Here is a 10206-nt window from a genome sequence, read left to right as displayed (position 1 = left end):
CGAGGCTCCACATATGAGACCACTGACCAGCACCTTATTGAGTCACTCCCAGCCCGTCTACTGCTGTCCGTGCTGCACACGCCGGTTACTCTGGATATTGGTAGTAGTTATAATAATGTGACTCGACTGTGTATATATTCATAGTATCAAAACGGTTGTCCAAGATTAGAAAAACATGGTAGCTTTCCTTTAGAAAGAAGGCCACGCGAGTCCATAGGAAATGTCTGGTATTGATCTTTTTTCCCATTTTTTTCTGTACATAATTAATATATGTTATACACATTGTTTAACATCTAGGCATTGCTGATGGAAGATTAAGATCTGGACATAGAAGGCGTCAGAGTGTGGAGCAGGATGAAGACGTGGTCAAGTTCCACCGCGCCGTAGGTTGCAGCAAGACGGAGCGGACAGAAGCCGGTCCCCATTACGACCTGAGCCAATAGAACAGTCTGAAACGACAAGTGGCCGTCGTATTAATAGTGAGACCGAGCTCAGAATTCCTGGAGAATCCCAGCCTGGGTCTACTCCATCAACTACTCAGGAGAGATCCGAAAGGCTGGAGGAACCAACACAAGACCCCAGCACCAGTGAGCCGCTACCAAACCTGCAGCCGTCCAGAGAAGGAAGCAGATCTCCTCAGCAAACATCTAACAGGCTGGTGGAGCCAACACCAAGCACCAGTCAGCTGCTTCCCAACCAACAGTCGACAACAGAGACCACAGACAGCAGACCTGTGCAGAGAAGACAACGTCGGCGAGGCAGGAGAGGCAGGCAGATTGATAGACTCCCATCTCGAACCTTTACTGAAAACGAAGACATCCAGTCCTGCACTATATGCCTAGAGGACTATGAGATTGGAGAGCAAGTCACCGTTCTGCCATGTTCTCACATAGTCCATCTGCCTTGTATTGCACATTGGATCCCGACAAATCCACGCTGTCCCTTGTGCCGCGTCCATGCCTTTCAAAGAAAGAGGAGGAGATAAGTACCAACAGCTGTGGTACAGAAGAAACACCAGCAGTACAGGTATGATCACTGACATCTATAGTATTTTTGTGAAATCATGGCTGGAGCTTCGGCACCAGTATATTGCTGAGTGATTATCGTCTGGTCTGATTATTTTTTGTTTTGTCTACAGTACCACCTAGTCTTCTTCATCATCTTCACCTTGGACGCCAGAATCTCAATCTGCACAGAGACCTAATAATAAAAGATCCCTGATGCCGTTTCCCAGAATACATTTATGTGATACTGGAATTTCCCTTCGGGGATTAATAAAGTTATCTTATCTTATTTTATGCCTGGGACTCCCTTCTATCTTGGATATTTCATATTCCATCTCGGTTGGATTGGCGTTTCGACTACTACTACATTTTGGCCTAAGACTTACATTACGCCTTAAAACTGGTGAGAATGGTGGCGTTCCCATGTTTACATAGGAGCAATGTAGGCCCCAATATTACAATATTTAGGGTGATTGTGTAATGATAGGGGTAGGGAAACGGACAAGTGAGCCCTAATCTACCCGCCACTCTGTCCCTGCCTACTTGCAACGACCCGCCCTAGGCGACGGGGTACAACTGGGCGGCGGTCCCTACGCTCAGTAAGTGCACGAGACAAAACATACAAGGGAATATAAAGCAAAGGGAAAGGGGCGGTTGCCCACGGCGAACCGTGGGCAACAGAGTGGTGAACGAGGTACCAAACGCAGAGCAGAAGAGTAGTCAGAAAGCCAGGGTCAGAAGGGAGCAGGATCAAATTGTTAGGAGCTGTAGCTGGGCCAGGAAACCACAAGGAAAGAATCACAAGCAAGGAGGAAAAGGAAAGGCAGGTATAAATAGACAGAGGGCGGGAGCTAGCTGAGTCTGGCCAGGCTGCGATAGGCTCTCCCACTCCTAAGCCTGCCAGCCTGAGTGGTGGAAGCTGGAGTCAGTCTCAGAGAGATAGACTCAGGTGAAGACTGATTACCTAAGGAAGTTAACCCCCGAAGCTGTGCCTGGCAGATCCTTTACAGATTGATATATATTGTAAAAATAAAAAGCACAGAAAAATTACTCTTTTTTTAGGGTATGTTCACAAAAGAAGTGCAAGTCACTTCTTGGGCCGCTTTTGGAGCCGTTTTTCCTAGACAATATTGAAAACAGCTCCAAAAACGGCCGTAAAAAACGCTGAAAACCTTGAAAACAGCTCTGTATTTTCAGATATTTTTGAGTTTGCGTGTGAACATACCCTAATTTCCATCAATGTACAAATGAATAGAAATGAATTACTAACATATACACCATCCAGACATAACATTAAAACCACCTGCCTTGTGTAGTCCTCCTCGTGCTGCCATAATAGCTCTGACCCGTTGGGACATGGATTTCAGAAGATCTTTAAAAGTGTCCTGTGGTATCTGGCACCAAGACGTTAGCAGATCCTTTAACCCCTTCCTGCTCCTTGACGTTCTATTCCATCATGTTATGGCAACAGGAGGCCTAACAATGGCCTCCGGGTTTGTCATCTACGGAAGCCTAGTTTGTCCTGCCTTAGGTTTGCTGTCAGTGAGTAACTGACAGCACTTTTACACTGCACTACGCATGTAGTGCAGTGTATTAGAATAGCGATCAGGGATTCCTGACTTCAAGTCACCTAGTGAGACAAAAAAAAACAGTTGTATAAAAAACCTTTTTTCAATATTAAGTCCTTTATTTAAAAAAACAAATTGTTAATTAATAACTATTTTGTGTGGTATAACCATCTGCCTTACACCACATTTTCTGTAATTTTTTTCTGTTTTTCACTGAATGTATCAACCAAATTTTACCACTAACATAAAGTTCAATGTGTCACCAGAAAACAGTCTCAGAATCACTTGGATAAATAAAGGCATTCCAAAGTTATTACCACATAAAGTGACACATGTCATAGTTACATAGTTACATAGTTAGTACGGCTAAAAAAAGACACATGTCCATCAAGTTCAACCAAGGGACGGGAAAAGGGAAGGAAAAATTTCTACACATAGCAGTTAATATTTTTTTGTTCTAGGAAATTATCTAACCCTTTTTTAAAGCCATCTCCTGTCCCTGCTGTGACGGCTCCTGCGGTAGGCTATTCCATAGATTCACAGTTCTCACAGTAAAGAAGGCTTGTCGCCTCTGCAGGTTGAACCTTTTTTTCTCCAGACGGAAGGAGTGCCCCCTTGTTTTTTGAGGGGGTTTTACATGGAACAGGATTTCACCATATTTTTTTGTATGTGCCATTAATATATTTATATAAATGAATGATGTCCCCCCTTAGTCGTCTTTTTTCAAGGCTAAATAGGTTTAATTCTTTTAATCTTTCCTTATAACTTAAATTCTCCATGCCCCTAATTAGCTTCGTTGCTCTTCTTTGTATTTTTTCCAACTCCAGGGCATCCTTTCTATGAACTGGAGCCCAGAACTGAACTGCATATTGTAGATGAGGCCTCACTAATGCTTTGTAAAGTGGCAATATTACATCCCTGTCCCGTGAGTCCATGCCTCTTTTAATACACAACAATATCCTGCTGGCCTTTGAAGCAGCTGATTGACACTGCATGCTGTTATTTAGTTTAGTGTCATCTGCAAAAATAGAAATAGTGCTATTAATCCCATCCTCTATATCATTAATAAATAAGTTGAATAATAGTGGTCCCAGCACTGAACCCTGGGGTACACCACTTATAACCGGGGACCATTCAGAGTAGGAATCATTGACCACAACTCTCTGGATACGGTCCTTGAGCCAATTCTCAATCCAATTACAAACTATATTTTCTAAACCTCTATAGTCCTTAATTTACTCATTAGGCGTCTATGGGGGACAGTGTCAAATGCCTTTGCAAAGTCCAAAAACACTAAATCCACAGCGGCCCCTCTGTCTAGACTTCTGCTCACCTCTTCATATAAACACTATATCCACAGCGGCCCCTCTGTCTAGGCTTCTGCTCACCTCTTCATAAAAACAGATTAGATTAGTTTGACAACTTCTGTCCTTAGTAAAACCGTGCTGGCTGTCACTTATAATTCAATTTTTTGTCACATAATCCTGTATATAGTCCCTCAATAGCCCCTCAAACATTTTCCCCACGATGGATGTTAAGCTTACTGGTCTATAATTACCCGGGGAAGACCTAGAGCCCTTTTTAAAAATAGGCACCACATTTGCCCTGCGCCAGTCCCTTGGCACTATACCAGTCACTAGAGATTCTCTGAATATTATGAAAAGGGGGACAGAAATAACTGAACTAAGCTCTTTAAGAATTCTAGCGTGTATCCCATCTGGTCCCGGGGCCTTGTGCACATTTATTTAATTTAATTAAGCTTGGACCATATCTACTCTAGCGCCCATGGCCGCGGGCCGTCGGGTTCACTCACCTCCCAACGCCCGCAGCCATGGATCTGTGAGCGGTGGCCTCCGTCTCCCTCCTAGGAGATGCCAGCGCTCGCTTCCGCTCCGTCCGGCCGGGTACCGTAGGGTGCGCGCGCACGCTCGCGCCCGCTCTTAAAGGGCCAGCGCGCGCACATGGAATCAATAATTATTAACCCACGTGATTCCCTGCTCTATAAGAATGCCCCAGCCCTTCTGATCCTTGCCTGAGCGTTGTTACTCTTTCCCTGTCTGTCTCACAAATGGTCCCTTAGTGTCTCCCGTTCCTGCTGTTTCCCATGCCCTGTTACCGTTCCTGTATTTCGCATTGTTCCTGTGCCTACCCGTGTTCAAGTGTCATCTGCCACGTCAAGTGCCATCTGCCACGTCAAGTGCCATCTGCCACGTCAAGTACCATCGGCTCATCGGATACTGCCCGCCACGTCTGGCGTCACTTTCCGCACCTGTCTCCATCCGTGCTGAGGCCACAGTCACCGTCCGGACTATTACAGGTACCTAAACATTACTGTCTGCTATCTACTTTCACATAGACTGTGACCTGGTTAGCTGCCTCCCCGCTATGGTGGAGCGGCCTAGTGGGTCCACAAACACATTGCCCGTGACAGTACGCTCCGGCCATGGAACCCGCTGGCCAGCCCAAGACCCCAGTACAGAAAATTCAGACGGAGATGCATGACCTACGCACTCGTCAGGATCAACTCCTTGAGGCGGTGAATTCTATTCTGGTCCGCCTGGATCTACTCGCTGTTCCACCCCCGGATCTTCCTCCAGAAGCTGTTGCCATGCCACTGCCTGTTGCTCCCCCTGTTTGTTCCGGATCCTCAGTTCCTCTGCCTCTTCCTCCTCGCTATGACGGTGATCCCAGAGCATGCCAAGGATTTCTTAATCAATGCACGGTGCATTTTAGGCTACGGCCTCATCTCTTCCCCTCCGAGGAGGCTAAAGTAGCGTTCATTATCTCCCTCCTCGCTTGGAAGGCCCTCGCATGGGCAAACCCAATCTTGGAGCAACAAGGTGCTGTATCCGCGGACCTAGCCTTGTTCCTGCAGTCCTTTCGTGCCGTGTTCGAGGAGTCGGGTCGAACATCCTCTGCCGCAGCCACTCTGTTGACCCTCAAGCAAGAAGGCTCCACAGTATGCGATCTCCTTCCGTACCCTAGCAGCCAAGCTGGCATGGAACAATGAGACACTGGTGGCGACCTTCTGGCAGGGACTGTCCTCTCACATCAAGGACGAACTGGCAGCCCGCGACCTTCCTTCTACCTTGGATGCCCTCATCATGTTAGCCACCCGGGTTGATATGAGAATCCGGGAGCGCTCTCTAGAGGTTCGTCAGGAGAGCCGGGTCCACAGACCAGCACCGCTTGCCCAGAGACCACAATTGTTCACTCCTAGTGCGCTACCTGAGGAACCCATGCAGGTAGACAGAGTCCGGTTATCTGAACAGGAGAAGCAGCGCAGACGCTCCTCTGGACTTTGCATGTATTGCGGCCTCAAGGGTAATTTTGTGCGTCAATGCCCACAGAAACCGGGAAACTCCAGTACCTAGGGTTGGTACGAGAGGCAACTCTAGGTAGAACGTCTCCAAACGTTAAAACCTCTTCCAAATTATCGATACCTGTGGCCATCGTCACCGGACAGGCATCACATCCTTCCTCCGCCTATCTTGACTCTGGAGCGGCTGCTAATTTTATCCACCAAGATCTAATGGATCGGTTTCAACTACCCACAGTCCGTCTGGAGAGACCCCTGGCAGTTGCCTCTGTGAATGGTCTACCGCTGCCTGATCCAATCATGCTCATCACTGAGTCGGTGACATTACGGGTCGGAGCTCTTCACTCAGAACAGATCTCCTTCCTGGTACTACCCAAGGCTATCAATCCTATCCTGCTGGGTCTGCCATGGCTCCGTCTACACGCCCCGACACTCGACTGGAGTTCTGGAGAAGTTCTTCGATGGGGTTCCAGATGCCATAGCCATTTCCTGTCACAAGTCCGTCCTGTTGTGCCCCCTCTGCCGCAGTCACTCTCCAATTTACCTCCTTAGTATGCCAGTTTTGCGGATGTCTTCTGCAAACGAGAGGCTGAGACGTTGCCTCCACATCAGAATTATGACTGTCCCATTGAACTGGTTCCCAATGCTTCTCTTCCCCGTGGACGAGTATATCCTCTCTCCTTGCCAGAGACTTTATCGATGTCAGCCTATATCAAGGAGAACTTGGAGAGGGGTTTTATTCGAAAATCTTCCTCCCCGGCCGGGGCAGGATTCTTCTTCGTTAAAAAGAAAGATGGATCTCTCCGACCCTGCATTGATTACCGTGGTCTCAATCAGATCACGGTCAAGAACAAGTACCCGTTGCCACTCATTTCCGAGCTGTTTGATCGCATACGAGGAGCCAAAATTTTTTCCAAGCTAGATCTGCGAGGGGCCTATAATCTAATCCGGATTCGCCGGGGTGACGAATGGAAGACGGCATTTAACACCCGCGATGGGCACTACGAATACCGAGTGATGCCCTTTGGACTGTGTAATGCTCCCGCAGTATTTCAGGAGTTCGTTAATGACATCTTCCGAGATCTCCTCTATACATGTGTTGTAGTTTATCTCGATGATATTCTAATCTTCTCCCCAGATCTGATGACCCATCGGAGGCATGTTCGTCAAGTTCTTCTGCGACTAAGAGAGAATCGCTTGTATGCCAAGTTAGAGAAATGCACCTTTGAAAAGAGGTCTCTGCCCTTCCTGGGCTATGTCATCTCGGATCAAGGCCTTAAGATGGACCCTGAGAAGTTAAAGTCTGTCCTGGAATGGCCACGTCCTCAAGGCCTAAGGGCCATACAGCGGTTCCTTGGTTTCGCCAATTTCTACCGGCAGTTCATTCCGAACTTTTCTTCTCTGACGGCCCCCATCTCTACCCTTACTAAGAAGGGTGTGAACGCCAAGGTGTGGACTCCGGAGGCAGAGTCCGCATTCATTAGCCTCAAGAAGGACTTCACTTCAGCTTCGATCCTCCATCACCCTGACATATCTCGGCAGTTCTCACTGGAAGTGGACGCTTCCTCTGTTGGTGCAGGCGCACTTCTGTTCCAGAGGAGCCCCAAAGGAAAGGCAGTAGTGTGTGGCAACTACTCAAGACTATTTTCCTCTGCTGAGCGCAATTATTCCATTGGAGATCGGGAGCTACTGGCCCTGGAGGAGTGGAGACATCTTCTGGAGGGCGCTGCTCACCCCATCCTGATCTTCACCGACCACAAGAATCTCACTTACCTTCAGTTCGCTCAAAGACTGAACCCTCGTCAAGCCAGGTGGTCACTGTTCTTCACCCGTTTCCAATTTCTGCTCCACTACCGTCCCGCGGACAAGAACGTGTCCCTGTCCAGATCATTCGAAACGGAAGACGCGGTGGAGTCCCTTCAGACGATCATAGACCCATCCTGCGTTGTCACCGCCAATCCTCTGCAGCTTAGAGATATTCCTCCAGGGAGAACTTTTGTTCGGTTGGCTGACAGAAAAAGAATTCTCCGCTGGGGACACAGTTCTAAACTGGCTGGGCACGCTGGTGTCCGTAAAACCCAAGACCTGGTCGCTCGTCACTTCTGGTGGCCCACGCTACCTAAAGATGTTCTGGACTTTGTCTCTGCTTGCACGGTGTGTGCCTCTAACAAGGTGGCTCACAGCAAGCCTACCAGCCTGCTTCAACCCCTGCCTGTACCCAGTGCCCCCTGGCAGCACATCGCTATGGACTTCGTCACGGACCTTCCTCTCTCAGCAGGATGCAACACCATCTGGGTGGTGGTGGACCGGTTCTCTAAGATGGCACATTTTATCCCGCTAACCGGCCTTCCCTCTGCTCCTCGACTAGCAAGCTTCTTCATTCAGCACATCTTCCTCTTGCATGGCTTGCCTCTTCACATTGTGTCCGACCGGGGGGTTCAGTTTACCTCCATGTTCTGGAGAGCCCTCTGTAAACTCCTGGATGTGAGTTTGGACTTTTCCTCTGCCTATCACCCCCAGTCCAATGGGCAAGTTGAGAGGATCAACCAGATCATGGAAAATTACCTCCGCCACTTCATTTCTTCACAGCACGATAACTGGGTACAGCTCCTTCCATGGGCCGAGTTTTCATACAACAACCACACAAGTGAGTCCACCACTTCCACTACGTTCCACATCGTGTACAGTCAACATCCCAGAGTTCCTCTTCCAGTGTCGACTTCATCTCAGGTACCCGCTGCTGACTCTGCATATGGGGACTTCCTGCAAATCTGGCAACAGACCCGGTCCTCTATTTTGCAGGCGGTCGAACGCATGAAGCGTAAGGCAGACACCAAAAGAAGAGAGCCGCCTCAGTATCTTCCTGGGACTAAAGTCTGGCTGTCCTCTCGAAACATTCACTTGAGGGTGCCTTCATACAAGTTTGCTCCCAGGTTCCTTGGTCCCTTCGAGATCCTGCAACAAATTAACCCTGTTTCCTATAAGCTGCGGCTGCCCCCTACCCTCAGAATCCCTAACTCCTTCCATGTGTCCCTCCTGAAACCAGTGGTCCTGAACCGCTACAGCAAGACCTCTAGTTCCACAGTTGCTTCCAGCGGCCCTCCCGATGTATTCGAGGTAAAGGAGATCCTGGACCGCAAGAGGATAGGAGGAAGGACTTTCTATCTGGTGGACTGGAGAGGGTTTGGTCCTGAGGAGAGGTCCTGGGAGCCAGAAGAGAACATCAGTGCTCCTGCTCTTATTAAAAACTTCCTCTCTCACTCTGGCCCCAAGAAGAGGGGGCGTAAGAGGGGGGATACTGTAGCGCCCATGGCAGCGGGCCGTCGGGTTCACTCACCTCCCGACGCCCGCAGCCATGGATCTGTGAGCGGTGGCCTCCGTCTCCCTCCTAGGAGATGCCAGCGCTCGCTTCCGCTCCGTCCGGCCGGGTCCCGTAGGGTGCGCGCGCACGCTCGCGCTCGCTCTTAAAGGGCCAGCGCGCGCACATGGAATCAATGATTATTAACCCACGTGATTCCATGCTCTATAAGAATGCCCCAGCCCTTCTGATCCTTGCCTGAGCGTTGTTAGTCTTTCCCTGTCTGTCTCGCAAATGGTCCCTTAGTGTCTCCCGTTCCTGCTGTTACCCGTGCCCTGTTACCGTTCCTGTATTCCGCATTGTTCCTGTGCCTACCCGTGTTCAAGTGTCATCTGCCACGTCAAGTGCCATCTGCCACGTCAAGTGTCATCTGCCACGTCAAGTGCCATCTGCCACGTCAAGTGCCATCTGCCACGTCAAGTGTCATCTGCCACGTCAAGTGCCATCTGCCACGTCAAGTACCATCGGCTCATCGAATACTGCCTGCCACGTCTGGCGCCGCTTTCCGCACCTGTCTCCATCAGTGCTGAGGCCACAGTCACCGTCCGGACTATTAGGGTATGTTCACACGGCCAAATTTCAGACGTATACGAGGCGTATTATGCCTCGTTTTACGTCTGAAAATACGGCTCCAATACGTCGGCAAACATCTGCCCATTCATTTGAATGGGTTTGCCGACGTACTGTGCAGACGACCTGTTATTTACGCGTCGTCGTTTGACAGCTGTCAAACGACGACGCGTAAAAATACAGCCTCGTCAAAAGAAGTGCAGGACACTTCTTTGGACGTTTTTGGAGCTGTTTTCTCATAGACTCCAATGAAAACAGCTCCAAAAACGGACGTAAAAAAACGCAGCGAAAACGGCGCGAAAAACGCCGCGAAAAATGCGAGTTGGTAAAAAAACGTCTGAAAAGCAGGGTCTGTTTTCCCTTGAAAACAGCTCTGGATTTTCAGAC

The 10206-nt window shown here is 49.1% G+C and overlaps 1 long non-coding RNA gene across 1 annotated transcript; it reads left to right on the top strand.

Moving 5' to 3' along the window:
• The first annotated feature begins 799 nt into the window (after positions 1 to 799).
• LOC142728907 (uncharacterized) lies at positions 800 to 1293 on the top strand. The gene is made up of 2 exons (XR_012877859.1): positions 800 to 1026; positions 1139 to 1293. It is a non-coding gene; the product is annotated as an uncharacterized LOC142728907 (long non-coding RNA).
• Positions 1294 to 10206: the final 8913 nt, after the last annotated feature.

Source organism: Rhinoderma darwinii, unplaced genomic scaffold (assembly GCF_050947455.1).
Source record: "Rhinoderma darwinii isolate aRhiDar2 unplaced genomic scaffold, aRhiDar2.hap1 Scaffold_692, whole genome shotgun sequence".
In the NCBI taxonomy this organism is placed as follows: domain Eukaryota; kingdom Metazoa; phylum Chordata; class Amphibia; order Anura; family Rhinodermatidae; genus Rhinoderma; species Rhinoderma darwinii.
This window is presented reverse-complemented; position numbering and strand designations above follow the sequence as displayed.